Source organism: Meles meles, chromosome 10, assembly GCF_922984935.1.
Source record: "Meles meles chromosome 10, mMelMel3.1 paternal haplotype, whole genome shotgun sequence".
Taxonomy (NCBI): Eukaryota; Metazoa; Chordata; class Mammalia; order Carnivora; family Mustelidae; genus Meles; species Meles meles.
The window spans coordinates 107,537,617-107,557,349 of NC_060075.1; the positions used below are offsets into that span (position 1 = coordinate 107,537,617).

The 19,733-nt window shown below is 35.8% G+C and overlaps 1 protein-coding gene across 6 annotated transcripts in view; it reads right to left on the reverse strand.

Annotated features, from left to right (window-relative positions):
- Window positions 1–19,733, reverse strand: part of SUGCT (succinyl-CoA:glutarate-CoA transferase) — a 793,120-nt gene that overhangs the window by 640,144 nt on the left and 133,243 nt on the right. The gene's annotated exons all lie outside the window — the stretch shown is intronic.

The following is a 19,733-nucleotide window of genomic DNA, read 5'->3' on the forward strand; positions in this document are numbered from 1 at the left end:
TTCAGTTCCTTGTATCCTTAAAATTACAAGTAAAACTTAATACTGATTAACATCTTCAATTCATGCTAGTCTGATTTGACAATCCAATCCTTGACCTATATGTAAAGATACTAGAATAGGGCCTGGCAAACAATAAGTATCTTATAAAAATCAGCTAACACTATCATTAATATTATTATCAGTCATTGTTATATCATAGAGTTTCTATTTTGCATTACTTTGAATTCTGTTAACCATTTCATCACAAAGAATACATTTAAAAAGCTTATATTTTATCTGGTTGATATACTCATTCAATCACCTCCTTATTCATTAATTCCAGCTGCTATTCAATCATTTTCAGAAGCTAATTTTTCCCTTCCTGCAGTCCATACATAAACTATGTCAATCATCTTACGAGAGGGCGAAAAATGTTAAAATCAAGTAAATGAGAATATTTAATGACTAAACTTTTTCTCTGCTTTTCAACACAATTTCAATGAAGAGATAGCAATGAAAATTGGAAATCTCTGGCTGTTTCCTACCCATTATGATTAGAAAAACTTGTAGTGGCTCGAATCAGTAAATTTAAAATTAAATTCACCATTGGGATTTAAGATTATTTACAGTGTTAAAAATGAGAGAAAAGTTCATATTTATGGGGCACCTGGGTGGCTCAGTGGGTTAAGGCCACTGCCTTCGGCTCAGGTCATGATCCCGGGGTCCTGGGATCGAGCCACGCATGAGGCTCTCTGCTCGGCAGGGAGCCTGCTTCCTCCTCTCTCTCTGCCTGCCTCTCTGCCTACTTGTAGTCTCTGTCTTTTATTTATAAATAAATAAAATCTTTTTTTAAAAAATGAGAGAAAAGTCCAAATTTAAGTTTATAGACACATTTTCTTGCTATAAAATGAATAAACTCATATTTTATCTGCTCTACTTCTCAGACCAATAGGAATAAATTAGACAATAAATCCTTTATCTTATATTTAAACTTCCTGAAAAGGGGAGGCTATACCTGCTTAATATTCCAAAAACATCACTACATTATCCAGAATAACAGTATGAGATTATAAGTATTAAGTAAACATTAATTCATCAATATATCAGAGACAACATTATCACTGTTAAAGGTGATAAAATTATTTGTATCAAATAATTTTAGTGAAACACCAACTTACTAACATACTTAGATTTCAAAGTATGAATCAGGCTTACTAACATCTTTAGATTCAAAGACACAAATAGGCTAAAAATATGAATGCATGGGGAAAAAACATGTCAACAAACAATAGCCATAAGAATGTTGGAGTGCTATACTAATATCAGAGCAAATAGATATTAAAACAAACCAAAAAAATGTCACAAGAGAAAATGGCATCATTGCATCAGGAAGATATAACAAGTATAAGCATATATGCACCCAACAACAGAGCTTCCAAAAAACAAAAAGCAAAAAGTGACTTATTTGAAAGGAGGAACAGACACTTCAGGAATAATAGAAGGTTTCAAAACTCAAATATGAATAGTGAATAGAACAAACAGATAGAAAATCAAAAAAGAAAGAAAAGTTTGAACACTATAAACCAAGTATATTTAATATCTAGAAAACACATCCAACAACAAAATGCACATTCTTCTCAAGTGCACATGGAAAATTCTCTAGGACAGACAATATCATAGGCTATAAGACAAACTAAAAAAAATTTAAAAGCAGTGAGTTCATACAAAATATTTTCTCAAATAATAACTGAATGAACTTAAAATTACTAACAGAGGCATATTTTGGAAACCCAAAAATAGGTGGACAGTAAACAACATAATTCCAAAGCACTAATAAGTAACAAAGAAAATCACATAAGAAATTAGAAAATACTTCAAGATGAATAAGAGGCATCCATATTGGTAAAGAAGTTAAAACGTCACTATTTGCGGACAACATGAGACTATACATAGGAAGTCCTAGATTTACCAAAAAACTACTAGCAGCAATAAATGAATTCAGTAAAGTTGCAGGATACAAAATTAATACCCAGAAATCAGTAGCATTCTAGATACTAATAACAAAATAGTAGAAAGAGAAATTAAGAACACAACCTCATTTGCAATTGCACCAAAAAAATAAAATACCTAGGAATAAACTCAAAGAGATGAAAGCCTGTACTTTGAAAACTATAAAACACTGATGAAAGAAATTGAAGATGAAACAAATGGAAAAATATTTCATGCTCATGGATTAGATGAATTAAGAATGTTAAAATATGCATACTACCTAAAGCAATCTATAGATTGCAATCCCTATCAAAATACCAATAGTGGGTTTTTTTGGTTTGTTGTTTCTTTTTTACAAAAAGAGAACAAATTATCCTAAAATTTATATGGAACCACAAAAAATTTCAAGTAGTCAAGGAAATCTTGAGAAATAAAAACAAAACTGGAGGAATCATAATCCCAGATTTCAAGTTACACTACGAAGTTATAATAATCAGGGCACCTGGGTGGCTCAGTCAGTGCATGCCTTCAGCTCAAGTAATGATCCCAGAGTCCCAGAATTGAGTACCACATTGGGCTCCCTGCTCAGCAGGGAGTCCGCTTCTCCCTCTGTCCCTCACCCCACTTGTGCTCTCATTGTCTCTCTCTCAAATAAATAAATAAAATCTTAAAAAATAAAGCTGTAGCAATCAAAACAGTTTGGTACTGGCAAAAAAAAGAAATAGACACATAAATCAATAGAACAGAATAGAGATCCCAGAAATGAAACCACACTTATAGGATCAATTAATCTATTACAAAGGAGTCAAGAATATACAATGGAGAAAAGACAGTCTTCAATAAATGGTGCTGGGAAAACTAAACAGCTGCATGTAAAAGAATGAAACTGGACCACTTTCTAATACCATACACAAAAATAAATCAAAATAGATTAAAGATACAAATGTGAGCCCTGAAACCATAAAAATTCTAGGCACTAATTTCTCTAACACCAACTGTAGCAAAATTTTTCTAGGTATGTCTCCTAAGGCAAGGGAAACAAAAGCAAAAATAAACTATTGGGACTACATCAAAATAAAAAGCTTTTGCACAGTAAAAGAAACCACCAACAAACAAAAAGGCAACCAAATGAATGGGAGAAGATATTTACAAATTCAAAAAGATATATACATCACAATATTTATTGCAGCATTACTTAAAATAGCCAAGATATGGAAGCAACCTAAGTGTCCATTAGTAGACAAATGAATAAGGAAGAGGTGGTATGTATGGACATGTGTATGTACATATACACACACACATGCACAGATATGCTGAAATACTACAAAGTCATAAAAAAGAATGAGATCATGCCATTTGAGACAGCATGGTTGGACCTAGAGGGTATTATGCTAAATGAAATAAGTCAAACAGAAAGACAAATATCATATAAAAATAAAACTAATGAATTAACAAACAAAAAGCAGAATCAGACTTATAAATACAGTGAACAAACTAATGGTTGCTAAAGGGATGGGAGGTGGAGGATGGGCAAAATGGATGAAGGGGTGTGAGAAATATATAGGCTTCCAGTTATGGAATAAATTAGTCATACGAATAAAAGGCACAACAGCACAAGGAATATAACAGATCGTAGCTACACCTGGGTGAACATAGCATAATGTATAAACATGTAGAATCACTATGATGTACACCTGAAACTTATGTAACAGTGTATATCAACTATACTCAAGTAGAAAAAAAAATTTTTTTTTTAAGATTTTATTTATTTATTTGACAGAGAGAGATCACAAGTAGGCAGAGAGGCAGGCAGAGAGAGTGAGAGGGTAGCAGGCTCCCTTCAGAGCAGAGAGCCGGACGTGGGACTCGATCCCAGGACCCTGAGATCATGACCCGAGCCGAAGGCAGCGGCTTAAACCACTGAGCCACCCAGGCGCCCCGAAAAAAAATTTTTTTAAAGAAAATGTTTCAAGACAAATGAAAATAAAGGTACAATATACCAAAATGTATGAGATGGAGCTAAAGCAGTATTTGAGGGCAATTTATAGCTGTACATACCTATATTTTAAAAGAAGAAATATTTCAAATCAATAACTTAGCATTCCTCCTTTAGACATTGGAAAAAGAAAAGCAAACTAAACTCAAAGCAAGTGAAAAGAAGGAAGTAATACAGGGTAGAGCAGGAAATAATGAATAGAGAATAGTAGTCCAATGGAGAAAAATCAACAACAACAAAAAAAGTTGGCTCCCTGAAAAGATCAACAGAAGTTGACAAATTTGTACCTGAACCTTATTTTTTTTTTTAATTTTATTTATTTATTTATTTATTTGAGAGAGAGAGAGTGAGAACATGAGCAAGGAGGAGTGGTAAAGGGAGAAGCAGACTCTCCACTCAGCAGGGAGCCTGATGCAGGACTCAATCCCAGGACCCAGAGATAATGACCTGTGCTGAAGGCAGATGCTTAACTGAGCCACCAGGTGCCCCTGTAGCTGAACTCTAAAAAAAAAAAAAAAAGTAAAAATAAATCTAACTAGCAAATAAATAGAAAAACTGAATAGATATGACAATTAGAGAAACTGAATTTGTAATCAAAAAGCTTCCAAAAAACTTCAAAAAGTCCTGGAAAATTCCACCGAGCATTTTTTTAAGTTTTGATTTAAATTCCAGTTAGTTATCATACTGTGTAATATTAGTTCCAGGTATACAATATAGTGATTCAATGCTGCCATACATCACCAGGTGCTCATCACAGGAAATGCAGTCCTTAATCTCCATCACCTATTTAACCTGTCTCTCCCCACCCACTTATCCCCTTGTAACCATCAGTTTGTTCTCAATAGTTAAAAGTCTATTTCTTGGTTTGCTTCTCTTTTTTCCCCTTTGTTCATTTGTTTGCTTCTTAAATTCCACATATGAGTAAAATCATACATCTATCAAGCATTTAAAGAATTAGTGTTAATTCTTTGCAAATGCTTCCAAAAACTGGAAGAGGAAAGAACACTTCCCAACCTCTTCTGCATGGCCAGTAATATACTAAGGTCAAGCCACACAAAGACATCACAAGAAAATAAAACTATACAGGCCAGTATCTCTTATAAGTGTGAACACAAATTCTCAACAAAACACTAGCAAATTGAATCTAGCAATATACAAAAAGATTATACATCATGAGGAACTGGGATCAATTTTCTCAGGAACAAGGTTGATTTAACATTTGAAAATCAATGTAACAAATCATTAAAGGACAAATGCAAAATGATCATCTCGACAGATGTAGATAAAGCATTTGATAAAATTCAACACCCTTAATGATGAAATATTCAACACACTAGGTAGAAAAGTGAACTTCTTCAATCCCACAAAGGACATATGTGAAGAAAAACACAGGTCACATCATAACTGTGAAAGATTGAATGCTTTCCCCCCTAATATCAGGAAAAAGAGAAGGATGCCTGTTCTCATCATTTCAATTCAACATCGCACTGGGGATTTTAGCCAGTGCAATTAGGAGAGAAAAAGAAATATAAGGAATCTGGACTGGAAGAAAGAAGTAAAACTATGCTTGCAAATGGCATTATCCTATATATAGTAAATTCTTAGGAATCCACTAAAAAACTCTCAGAACTAATGAATGAGTTCAGCAAGTTTGCAAGATACATGGCAATATATAAAAGTCGACTGTCTTTCCACAGTAACAATAAATAAATTAAAAATGATAAGAAAACAATTCTATTTACAATATCATTAAAGGAATAAAATACTTAGGAATACATTTAACAAAAGAAGTACAAACTTATATCTTGAAAACTATTAAACACTGCTGAAAGAAATTAAAGAAGACCTAAATAAATGGAAAGACATCCCACTGGAATGAATCAGAAGACTTTATATTGTTAATATGGCAATACTCCTCAAACTGATCTACAGATTCAATGCAACTTCATCTACCAAAATCCTAGGTCCCTTTTTTTGTAGAAATAAAATCTAATTCTAAAATCCATATGGAAATATGAGGAAAATAGATAAAACAATATAGAAAAAGAATAAAGTTGGAAGACTCAGACTTCCCAATTTCAAAATATACTGAATAAAACAGATATACAGACCAAGGAAATGCTCAAGTTTACTTTCAATTCCTTTTTGACAAGCATACCAAGATAACTCAATGGGGAAAGAATAGTCTTTTCAAAAAATGGTGATGCAAAAGAGTGAAGTTAGAACTTCTCCTTACACCATATACAAAAATTAACTTTAAATGGATTTTAGACCTAGACATAAGAGCTGAAACTATAAAGCAGAAGAAAATACAGAAGTAAGCTCTCATGATCTTAAATTTGTCAATGATCTCTTAGCTATGACACCAATAGCAACAAAAGGGAAAAAAAGATAAATGGAACATATTTAAAATTTAAAACATATGTGTTTCAAAGAAAACCATCAAGAAAATGAAGACAACTTTAAAGTTTTTTCAAGTCACATAACCAATAAGGAACTTATAACTAGAATTTATAAAGAAAATCAGTAATTTATAGCTTAAATAATAAAAAGGGAAATAACCCATTTTTTTAAATGGGCAAAGGATCTGAACAGACATTTCTCCAAGAAGATATACAAATGGCCTTTAGCACAGGAAAAGATGCTCAGCATCCCTAGCCATCAGAGAAATGCAAATGAAAACCACAATGAGCTTAGAACCCAACAATAAAAAGACAACCCAATTTAAAATGAGCAGAGTGTTGACACACTTTCAAAAAAGATACACAAATAGCCAATAAGCACATGAAAAGATGCTCAACATCATTAGTCATCAGGGAAATGCAAATGAAAACCACAATGAGCTTACAACCCAACAACAAAAAGACAGCCCAGTTTAAAAATGAACAGAGGGTTTGCACACACATTTCTCCAAAAAAGACATATAAATAACCAATGAGTACATGAAAAGGTGCTCAAGATCATCAGTCATCAGAGAAATGCAAATCAAAACCACAATGAGATACCACATCATACATATTAGAAGGGCTGTCATGAAAAAGAGAGATAATAGCGAGGGTCAGCAAGGATGTGGAAAAATAAAAATTCTTAAACACTGCTGGTGGGATTGGAAATGCTATGCTCACTGTGGAAAATGGTCTGGCCATTCCTTAAAGAGTTAAACATACAGTTACCATATGACCCAGCAATTCTTCTTCCAGGAAAATACCCAAAAGGATGAAAGCCTACGTCCTAACAAAAACGGATACACAAATTTTTATAGCAGCATTATTCATCATGGCCAAAGAGTGGAAGGAACCCAAATGTCCATCAACCAATAAATAAATGAAGTGTGGGATAGCCATACAATGGGATATGTTAGGCAATGAAAAGAAATAAAGTACTGATACATACTGACTTTATGCTAAGTGACAGAAGCCAGTCTCAAAAGGACACACTCTTAGGTCCCCAATAATGGGTCCGTGATTAATACAAAGCGAAGGTTAAGCAAAACTTTATTTCGCGCCAAGCATCAAGAATCAAACTGACCAGCCAGGGCCATGCCTCTTACAGAGAGGGCGACCTCTCTCTGTTTCACAGACTAGCTTTTAAGGGCAAAGGCCATGTGGTTGGGCCTGGCCATGCACAGGTGGCCAATGAAATTGTAACACACAGAGAAAGCTGCACAGTCATGCTAGGTCACATATAAGTGACCAATTGAATTATAATTTACCCTATAGTAGACATTTGAACCAGCCTATCACCATGGTCAGAATTGGTGCCCAAAAGGTGCCCAAAGGAAGGGGCCCATACTCCTTGGTAGCTAGGGAGACAGTATGCACGCCCCACTGATCGGATGTCTCCACCTGGCCTGACCCACCCTTGTATTTGGGCTTTGTTACCTGGGGCTGGTTTCCGGGACTTGTTTTTGAGTAAGTCCCTTGGGGGAAGGGGGACAGGGACAGTTTAAGGGTTAAACAACAAGGTTATTGTTTAACCTGGATGGAAGCCTCTGGCTAAATAGGTCCTTACACACACATTATATGAAATGTCCGGAAAAGGTAAATCCATAGAGACAAAAAGTAGAGCCAGGGACTGAGAGGAAGTGGAACAGGAAGGGCTGCTAATGAGTCTGGGGTTCCTTTTTAGAGAGATGAAGATGTTTTAAATTGATTGTGGTGATAGCTGCACAATTCTGTGAATATAAAAACCACTATGAATATAAAACCATTGAATTGTACACCTTAAATGAGTGAATTATATGGTACATGAATTACATGTCCGTAAAACTGTTTTATTTTTCTAAACATCATAATAATGATGATAATAAAACAGAAAAATAAACAGAAATAATTAGAAATGAAGGGTTTTTTTTAATATTTTATTTATTTATTTGACAGACAGAGATCACAAGTAGGAAGAGAGGCAGACAGAGGGGGGGGGAAGCAAGCTCCCCATTGAGCAGAGAGCCCAATGTGGGGCTCTATCCCAAGACCCTGAGATCATGACCTGAGCTGAAGGCAGAGGCCTTAACCCACTGAGCCACCCAGGCACCCCTAGAAATGAAGTTTTGAAGAAGTCTTTTTAAAGGCCTGCTAAGGAACACATATTTAGTGGAAACTCTAGAAGTTACATTTCATCCAAAGCTGTTTGATAACAATAACTAGATGCACCACTCAGGGACGCCTGGGTGGCTCAGTCGGTTAAGCCCCTGCCTTCTGCTCAGGTCATGATCCCAGGGTCCTGGGATGGAATCCTGCGAGTCCTGCAATGGGCTCCTTGCTCAGTGGGGAGCCTGCTTCTCCCTTTGTCTGTCAATCCCACTGCTTGTGTTCTCTCTCTCTCTCTCTCTCAAATAAATAAAATCTTTTAAAGAAATAAATACATAAAATCTTTTTAAAAATTAAGTCTTCTCAATTACTCCCTTTTCATATTCATTCATGTATTTCTGCACTTTCACTGTTACCAGTGTTGTTTTCTTAAACTCTCTCACCCCCATTCATTTACGCATTTCAAAAGTAAAACCTAAACATTAGTTAAAAAAAAAAAACAAAAAAACAAAAAAAACCTCACGTGCACCTGAATGTTTATAGCAGCAATGTCCACAATAGCCAAACTATGGAAAGAAACTAGATGTCCATCAACAGATGAATGGATAAAAAAGATGTGGTATATACCTACAATGGAATACTATGCAGCCATCAAAAAAAATGAAATCTTGCCATTTGCAATAATGTGGATGGAACTAGAGAGTATTATGCTGAGTGAAATAAGTCAATCAGAGAAAGACGATTATCATAGGATCTCTCTGATATGAGGAATTTGAGGGGCAGGGTGGGGGGTTTGAGGGGTAGGGAGGAAAAAAATGAAACAAGATGGGATTGGGAGGGAGACAAACCATAAAAGACTCTTAATCTCACAAAACAAACTGAGGGTTGTTGGGGGGAGGAGGGGTATGGAGAGGGTGATTGGGTTGTGGATATTGGGGAGGGTATGTGATATGGTGAGTGCTGTGCGATGTGAAAGCCTGATGATTCATAGACCTGTACTCCTGAGGCTAATAATACATTATATGTTAATAAAAATAATTAAATTTTTTAAATAAATAAAATTTTAAAAAACTAGTGAAATCCAAATAGAGTTGAGTTAATAGTACTGAACCAATGTTAATTTCTTAGTTCTGATCATTATACTATGGTTTCATAAAGAGTTAACATTACAAAATTGTAAAAGGTATGGACTCAAGGATATAGGGTATAGATAAGGGTATTGTTAAAACATATAGGAATTTAAGTCATCACGGTGACCTATAGGAATTTAGGTCATCACGGTGGCCTAAATTATAAAATTAAGAATTTTAAAAAGATTATTTCTCATATATGATTTAAGACTGTATAATATTTTCACTCATTTCTCCATATCTATTCCCACTACTTTCAGAGCTTACCAAATAGATTTTAAAGGAAGGAAGGAAGGGTGGAAGAAAGAAAAATTATGTTTTTCTAAGTTATTACTTAAAACCTTGTTTTGTTAAAAAAATATGTAAGAAACTATAAATCAATTCTGGCAGATATTCAGTAAAGTGGCAGGAATTTGAAGTCACACATTTTTCTTTTTAGTTATATTACTCAAACTAATTACTTCACAAAACAACAAAATTGTGAAAACCTTTTTTTAAGTAGTTGGCTTCATCTCCAAAATTAAAAAAAAAATCCTTAAATGTATCTGTCTAGATGTCATATTTTTATTTCATACTCAGTCATTCACTATACTAATGTAATTTACAGAAAATTTTGTTCCTACTTTGGGGCCCATGAATTTTTAGTGACCTGTTTTCGGAAATATGAATTCTTCCACCATTTACTCACCATGTAATCTGTGGAAAGTTCTTAGCCTTTCTACTTTTTTCCCAATTGTCAAAGGTAGGTAATGATAAAATCTACCTCACCAGTAGGTATGAGAATTTAACAAGAAAATGTGAATAAAAGCACTTTCTGTACAAATGTGGCTTTTTTAAAAAAAGATTTTATTTATTTGAGAGTGAGAGAGAGCATAAGAGGGGAGAAGGTCAGAGGGAGAAGCAAACTTCCCATGGAGCTGGGAGCCCGATGTGGGACTCGATCCTGGGACTCCGGGATCATGACCTGAGCCGAAGGCAGTTGCTTAACCAACTGAGCCACCCAGGCACCCCCACAAATGTGACTTTTTATGAGATACTTGGTGTCGTGCTAGGAGATCACCATCAGAAACATTCAGCAATAGTCCAAGGGAGAGAGCCAACGCGAACCTCAATTAAGGAAGAGAGCACACATTGACTCCAGAGATACTTAGAAATTTGAGTTCTTAGACTTTGAGTATGGATTGGGTGAAAAGAGAGGTTAAAATTAAATTAATTTGAAAAAACAATCAACAGGAAATTGTTCTTAATACGAGAGTAGTATTTTGATTATGAAAACCACTGTAAGTAAGACTTACAGCTCCAACTAGTAGGAATAGGAAAGCATCTTTAGTACAAAGGGCAACACGGAGAACAAAAAAATGGTATATTCAGAACAAATAAATATTTTAGCGCAGAAGAATGCGGTCTATAGTCATGGCCTTCCATTTCATGGGTGCAGACTATGGAATCACACCGTATCTGAACCTCCTGCTCTAAACACACCCTCTACCTCAAACCACTCATTGAAGCTAAAAATACGCTTATATTGACACTCACACACAAATTTCTACGAAGCAATATTTCCCTTATAGGAAGGAAATTCCAAGTAATGGCTCAAACACTGAACTCAGAGCTGCAGATCCAACTCCTAGGTGCCTTCACTTTCCCACCTAAAAAGAAGCACAACAAAATCTACCTGTACATGCCTCCCTGACACTACAGAGGCCTCAAGCCTAAATCACATCTTTTTAGAAGTTGAAAGGACCTAATAGTTCAGTCCTCTTATGGGTGAAGACAGAAAAGCGGGAAAGTGTATAGCTGTGAAGAGATCAATCTCTGGTACTTACTAGCAAACAGTGTTCCCAACTGTAATACATTAAATCCAGGCTCTCAGGGGTGGACAGTACCAACAAGACAAAAATCTTCAGACATTTCACCTAGAGACTGGAATAGGAAGATCATTTTCTTCATCAAAAATCGAAAGACTCAGGGAGCCTGGGTGGCTCAGTGGGTTAAGCCTCTGCCTTCGGCTCAGGTCATGATCTCAGGGTCCTGGGATCGAGCCCCGCATCAGGCTCTCTGCTCAGCAGGGCTCCTGCTTCCACCTGCCTCTACCTGCCTCTCTGCCCACTTGTGATCTCTATCAAATAAATAAATAAAATCTTAAAAAAAAAAAAGAAGACTCAAAGTCCCAACCCATCCATCATCCACACATCTCCATTTCAACCTTGACAAAGCACAAGTCAGAAGCCAAAACCACAACAAACTGGGACCCCAGAAAGAGGGAAGAAAAAGAGAAATTGAGAGGACAAGAGAAAAAAAGATCAGAGAGTCCGTATCAAACAGGCAGCTCAAGGGAAAATGAAACAAACCAATTTGTGCCATTCTCCAGCTGCTAGTGAACACTTCACTACCTACTATGAATTTCTTTCTGGGAATAAATTAAACTTTTTATACTTCTAAACATTAAAAGTATAACTGAGAGGTATTAAAGCTACAGAATATAACATTCTATAGTGCATTTTAAAACCAGTATCTAACTCTTTGCACAATCAGAAGTAAGCAATCCCTGCTATGGACAAGGAACTGAGCAACAGCTAGGTTAACTAAATACTGTAAGACGTTACAATCATTTAGTAGCTGAGTCAGGCTGAGACCGCAAATCAAGTGACCTTGAGCCCACTGACTCTACCATATTACTGCATTCAGCTGTCTTCCAGGATTCATTACCAGGTCTTGGGACATCTGGGTGGCTCAGCTGGTTAAGAGACTGCTTTCAGCTCAGGTCATGATCCTGGAGTACCAGCAGGAAGTCTGCTTCTCCCTTTGACCCTTCCCCTTCTCATGATCTCTATCTCAAATAAATAAATAAAATCTTAAAAAAAAAAAGGATTCATTACCAGGTCTGGATTCTTAACTACCATCTCTTTGGTAAGCCAGTAAGGAGCTCCCTTCAGGTCTCCTGCATTTCTACAGTGTTATATAAAATGTCATGCTTTTCAAGATGCTTCAACATATGCTGTTACATTTAGCTCTCAACAGTAATTCTATAAGTACCAATACTACCTCCATTTTACAGATTATGATGGGAGGATTCAGATGATACCTGAGCTTGTCAAAATCATAGAGAGCAAATGGTACAATTAGAACTAGAGCTCACCAACTCTGACCCTAAAGTTTCTGTTCTTTTCACTGCCATCTTGCCACTGTACATTTTTCTAATTCCAATACCTAGTATCTTTCCTCTTCAGATGATTACTAGAGAGCAAAATTGTAAAGAGGTGAGGTGATTTGTCATTTCTACAACTACAGTTAAGAAGTCATCAGTCCTGATGTGGATGGTTTGTTCAAAGTAATTCAAGTGAGTTGCACAATCTGACGCACTTAACCGAGAAAAACGATTTTACCAATGTGAAAAATGTAAACCAGACGTTTTTCAGAAAACTCGAAAAATCCACTCATTGGGAGCCCACCAAATTAAAAAGTAGACAAAATTACAAATTTCCAAAATGTTTAACATACCAATTACAGTATTTTCTTATCCAGCGATTAAATACCATCTAAATCATTTTGAGTTAACTCCCACAGTGAGATGCCCAAAATATCACCCCGCCTGGCCGTCCTCTGAAGTTTAAATAGGGTAAGACTGGGAGAAAATGGAATGGATGGTTAGGGAATTGTGATATTTTAAGAGATGGACTAAGAAATAATTTGGAAATTTTTTTTACTTCTTTCCATGTTGTTCTTCAAGAATAGTTTCTGTATTATAGCTTTCTGTGATGCATCAGCAAGAAGCAAAAACAAATCTAAAAGTCAATGTTTCTTTTTTATATTAAGTTTTTTTATTTTAATTCCAGTATAGTTAACATACAACATTATATTAGTTTCAGATGCACAAGGTAGTGATTCAATTATTCTATATAACATTACTCAGTAGTCATCATTAAGTCATCGTTTATTTTAAGAAGACTTAAATCTTAAGTACACTCTCAATCCCCTTCACCTACTTCACCATCCCCCCACCCGTCTCCCTCTGATAAGCTTTATTTTAAATGATTACCCGCAGTTAAAGTTTTTTTTCAACAAGAACTTTTTTTACTTGAAGCATACTTAGAATACACGGTTCTCAAAGATTCATATAAAACATCCCACCCAAGAAAAACAGAATACACATTTTCTTTACATACACACAGAAGAAACCCCTGATCAAATCACATAAAAAAGAGACATAACAAATATGAATTTAAGAAGACAAAAAGTCAATGTTTCTAACTTCTGAGACAAAATAACATTCATATCCACTAAGATCTCCATATAATCAATCCTACATTTAAAAAACCTCCTCTGAACACAGCCTCACATTGTATTTCAGCAAGGTGTTCGAGACCACCCCAGACCTTAGTCAGTAGTCTACAGCTGGTACAATTTAAGTAAGCTATACCTAGAAGCAACAAAACAGATAAACTCTTGAGGGCTTTTCCTATCCTGTGATTTTACCTACTTCATTTAATTTCACTTCCCACCAATAAATGATGTCTCAAAGACCCAAACTATGAACTTTGAATGCAATTACTTTTGATGGAAGAATCTTTCTACATCAGTATCGTAAGTTATCCAACACGATTCTTCCTGCACCCTCCATATGCATGGAATTGCTAGAATAAGCCAAATAAAAACATGATATAATCTGATTAAAATGATTATTTTAGTGTTATTTAGTCATGACAAAAGTTAGACAGAATATATATATATATATATATATATATATATATATAACCAATGTTGGTGCATAATGAGAAACCATCAGCACATAAAGAAAAATTTACCTTTCTGGTGTCTATGGCAGTGCATTTGCTTTATCCAAATGGATTATCAAATCCTTAAGATTCAAGTTTTAAAAGGTGAAGAATAAACAGTGAAAACATATCATTTTACCTGCTCAACATTGCTATTCAATGTGTCAAGAGATAACTGCTCTGTTCCTCTCATCCTGGTTCCTTCTTTGGTAATTAGGTTAATAACAACACTAACAGTAGAGAAGGTTTATATTGAGATCATTAAAGCTTAGCCCACAACCAATTTTTACCACAGACAATGCCATGAAAATATCAATTAAATCTACAAAAAGTCCATTGTTACTAATAGATTTCTCTGTAAAGCGGGTCGCACCTACATCCCACCTGCTCTTCATGAAGCATTGTGGCACGTTCAAAGACTGGCAGATTGTATTTCCCAGAGACGGCTGCAATATCTCCCATCCCGTATGCCCTTCTAGTACCTGGTCACTTCCTGATCCGTGAATCTGGGTGGGCTTGTGACATGATGAGAAGCAATAAAATGCTACAGAAGGGTTAGAGTGTGACTTCCACGACTACGTCACCAAACATACAGGTAATGGTGCCTTTGCCTGGCTCACTGGAACACTTGTATGGGCAGAGCCTGGAGCCCTCATGCACACATTCCACGTGGAGAAGCCCTGAGATTACATGGGAGAGATGCCTGGCAGCCCCATGCTGCTCTGGCCCCCACTGTCTCTGCTTTACTACAATTGCTTGAGAAACCTCAAGCCAGAACCACCCAGCTAAGCCCTTCCCAATTTCCTGACCCATGGAAACTATGAGAGTTAATAAAATAATTGTTCCTGTTTTAAGTCATTAAGTTTGAGGGTGACTTACTACACAGTAATTGTTAGCAGAACAGAAATCTGGGCTTACAACTGGCCAAGAAGGAAACTGGCACACTGTGAAAGGATACCTAGGAAACACCAGGATCCCAGCCGCAGTCTTGACCCTCTTCTGTGGTGACAGTCCCTAAACCTCCCTTACATGTCAGGAGAGGAATTATGATTTACTAACACAAGCGTGAGCTTTATTAAAAATCCGAAATTCTTTTCTCCAGAGACTAGGACTCCAAGCCCAGTATTTAATACTTGTGCACTTGTTTATCCTCAGCCTATAAACGGAAACACTACTTCCAGCATTGACTAAAATCGCATTTGACTCTACTAAAAGGTATTGTTTTTTACAGACTTCATTCCTCCTAATATTTTAGATTTTTTTCATGCCAAAAATGCAGGTGTCTATTCTTCTTTGAGCTTGTAGTAAAAGACAGAAAATTAAACTTCCTTTTCAAAAATTAATGTGGAAACTGTTTCTCAGTTACCACCAAAGAGGGTTATAGTGCCTGAGGGCAAGTCAGAGGGACAGTAATGGGTAAAAAGAATGTGGTTCAGAAACTAAGACTAACTGACCTAAATCTTATTTCCTCAAAGATGCCTACTGCCCTTTAGGGACCCGTTTAAACTCATCTTTTATAGTGTACCCTTTGACAGGTATATTTCTTAATCTTCCAACAGTGATGCTTATTCCCCTCTCCTTAAAGATCTCCAGAGGAAGGAGAACCATTGTTGAGTATCTAGAACATACTAGGCATGTGCCAGAAAGGGGAACAGAGCCAGCATTATCTCCCAAGTGCTTGCCTACACATTATCTCATTTAATCCGAGGACATCTTTCAGGACATGCTTTAGTATTCTCATTTTTGCAAATTAAAAAAAAAAATGAGGTTCAAAGATATTACGTGTGACTAGGATTCCTGTCTCAAAGCCCAGTATCTTTCCACCCCACAATGCCAGAAGAAAAGGCATGACCTGTTTCTTTAGGCACTGCACTGTTCAACACCCAAATGGTCAGAAAGCTTCATTCAGCTAACTAAAATCTCTTCTCTGATGTGAGCTCACGTTTTCCTATTCATTATTCTATGAACAATGAAAATAACTATTCCACATTCTCTCCTCAAACACAGGTAAAAACAGAAGTCAATTCATTTCTTTACCCTATTTACAATAAACAAATCCAGTCCCTATGGGATTTCATTGAGGGAAAAAAACAAAACAAAACAAAACAAAAAACACTATTTTATATCCCTGGGATAATTTTGGCCATTCTTTTTTCAGGATCTTCCCTGATTATAAACTTTTTCAAAGCACTATGACTCAAAATAAATACAAATCTCTAAAAAGTAACCATTTACTGAGATAGAAAAAAAAGGGAGGAGAAAGATCTTTCCATTATGATTCAAAGAACAAAAACATTGGAAACTTGTTTAAATACTTTTTAATCGTACCTCAGACTGTGCATTTTTTCAAATATTTTACCATATTTTTTCCAATCACAACCCCAAAATTCTCTTATTCACATTTTCTGAGAATGAGATGTTTACATGAAGTGATCTACCCAATTGGAAAGATTTTCTTTTTATTTTTATGTCTCTTAAAGAACTTTAGAAAGAAACTCAAATGTCATAAAGGTTGCTATATTTTATCAACCTCTTATTACCAAATGAAAGCTGAATCCTTCCTGGAACAAAGAGAGATTCCAAATTCATATGTAGCAAATGCTCAGTGAATACCAACTATGCATAAGATCCATATTATACTCTAGGATATGAGAGTAAGTGTCCTTGAGACACTTTCCCTGAATTATGCCCCTTATATTCTAAAGACAGAGATAGACACACAATTAACAGCATAATGAAAATCATATAGGGACATAAAGAAGTGGCAAGTTTTGCCTAAAAAAGGCTAAGAAAGTAACTAAAGGATGAACAAAAGTCCTGGATATCTAGGGGCACCACTGGCATTTTGGAAGAAGAATTTTAGATTCGTGAGCCCATCCCAAATATTAAGGATGTTTACCCATCCCAACCCCAAGCACTAAAATGTTAATAACAACCCAAATACCTCACATGTCATTTTAAAACTCCCCTGTGGTAGGGGTGAGGACTACTACCCCAAATGAAAACCATTGCTAGAGCACAGGATACCTCAAGCTCAGAAACCACACAGTGAAGAGACCCATCATCCTACTTCTTCTCAGTTATGGACAGTAGCAGGGGAAATGGAGTAAAAGAAAGGTGAATGACTAAATGAATAAGATGGGTTTAAAAGATTACAAGATAATATGGTCAAGGAGTTTGTGGTGTGGAAGACGCAGAGAATACAGCCCAAAATACAATCTTCATATAGAAAATAGAATACAAAACATGAACATATAAATTGGTTTATCAAACTGGCACTGAGTAAACATAACTCTAGAACAGCCACTGAGTAGACTATAGCGTGGTTTCACCTCTAATTCATGTGATGCTTCTACCATCACTTTACAACTCTACAACCACCATGTTAAAATGATGTCTTCTCTATTTTACAGAGGAAGAAACTTAATGCAGACAACATTTCTAATGCTATACTGTATGACAGACTAGGACGAACATTCAAACCCAGATTTCTAATTCCTGACACCATGCAATGAAGGTGTTAAACAGGTCATTAATGGAGATGTTAAAACTGTTCAAGGTAATGACAGAAACTGGACTGGACACAACAACTGTGAGAGTCAAGTTCCTGGATGGCAGAAGAGAGACAAGACCAGGATGACTGAAGCTGGAAGCGTGGGAAACAGAGAGTTTGTGCAGAGATTTTGGAAGTGGAGTGAATGTTGGCCTACATTGTAGCACCACAGACTAGAAGGAGGGATGGACAGCAAGAAGACTGGGACACCACCCCCTTAGCTTGAAGTTTGTAGAAGGTGTAATAGCCAAGAATGAGCATCCTCCAAATGAGAGGATTTTGAAAAAAAAAAAAAAAAAAGTGACTATTACCCATACATAATACAAATAATATTTCAAAACAATTATCCCAATCTATAATCCCTTTCTATACTGGTATTAAATGTCTCTTTTGTCCTACAACATTTAAACAAACTGTTTATATTTACTTCAGTCTTTCCTCCTGGTTTAAAAAAAAAAGCTTATTTTTTTTTAACACTTTTTTGGGATGTTTCCAACTTGTTGACATTTCTCTGGCATTTCTGGTGTTTACAAATCAACTCAGTATTATAATTCCAGGAGTACCAGTACTATATATAGATAAACTATAATAATCTTCTTGCTCTGCAATGTGAAACAAGAGTGGATAGAGCGTAAAATGACATTGACAATATCAAAACAATCAACATAAATAAATAATTCAGTTGAATAAAATGTTAAATAAAATAAATGTATTCAAATTCAGATTGTATCTACTAGACAGCTTAGCAAGTTGGTAACAATAATAGCCTCTACAACAAGAACTACAGACCATTAAGAATCCTCACTCCCAAACAGACTAGGTGCTTAGATTTCTTCACCCCAGAAAGGGTAATACACATGCACCCTCACTCCTCAGTCTAGGTAATCAGTCTAGGTAACATACAGTTTTTGAGATGACATAATCTTAGACTGATGATCGAAAGGAAATGTCAAGGGAAAATGAGATTATGAATAAGAGAAAATACACAAACCTACAGATTATAAGCAGACTATTCAGTCTGTTTCTTTTTTGACTCTTTCATGGAACGAAGAAAAAAAAATCATATCTTGGGTTCCCTGGGTGGCTCAGTCAGTCAAGCATCTGACTCTTGATTTGGACTCAGGTCATGATCTCAGCATTGTGATGGAGCCTATTTAAGATTCTCTCTCTTGGGGGGCACCTGGGTGGCTCAATCGGTTAAGCTTCTGCCTTCAGCTCATGATCCCAAGGGCCTTGGATAGAGTCCCACATCAGGCTCCCAAGGAGACTGCTTCTCCTTCTGTCTACCTCCATCTCTCTCTCCCTTTCTCTGACAAATAAATAAATAAAATCTTTTAAAAAAGAAAAAAAAAACAAAAAAGATCATCTCTCTTCTTCCCCCTCTGCCCTCCCCCCTCTAAAAAAATAAAATTAATTAATTAATCACATCTTATCTAAACCTCCTATTGTTCTTTCCCACTGCAATTTATGGATAAGTTCAAACTGAAGGACATCCCTATTAGTACTCTCTTTCAAAGTTTAAAGCAAATATTTGGTTTTTATCCTATGAAAACTAAAGAATCATTAAACATACATTTATTAAATTTTTGAAAAAGGAGTTTTCTAGAAAAAAGAACAGGTATGTTTTTAAAAGCATCTGAGTTACAGAAAAGGGAACAGTGATAGAGAATAAATTCAACGTATTAAACTATAGGAAACTGCATGACTTTTCATACTATAAAGAAATTTTTAGCAAGCATTAGATATTTCAAAATAAGACATAATCCTTCCAAAACAAAATGC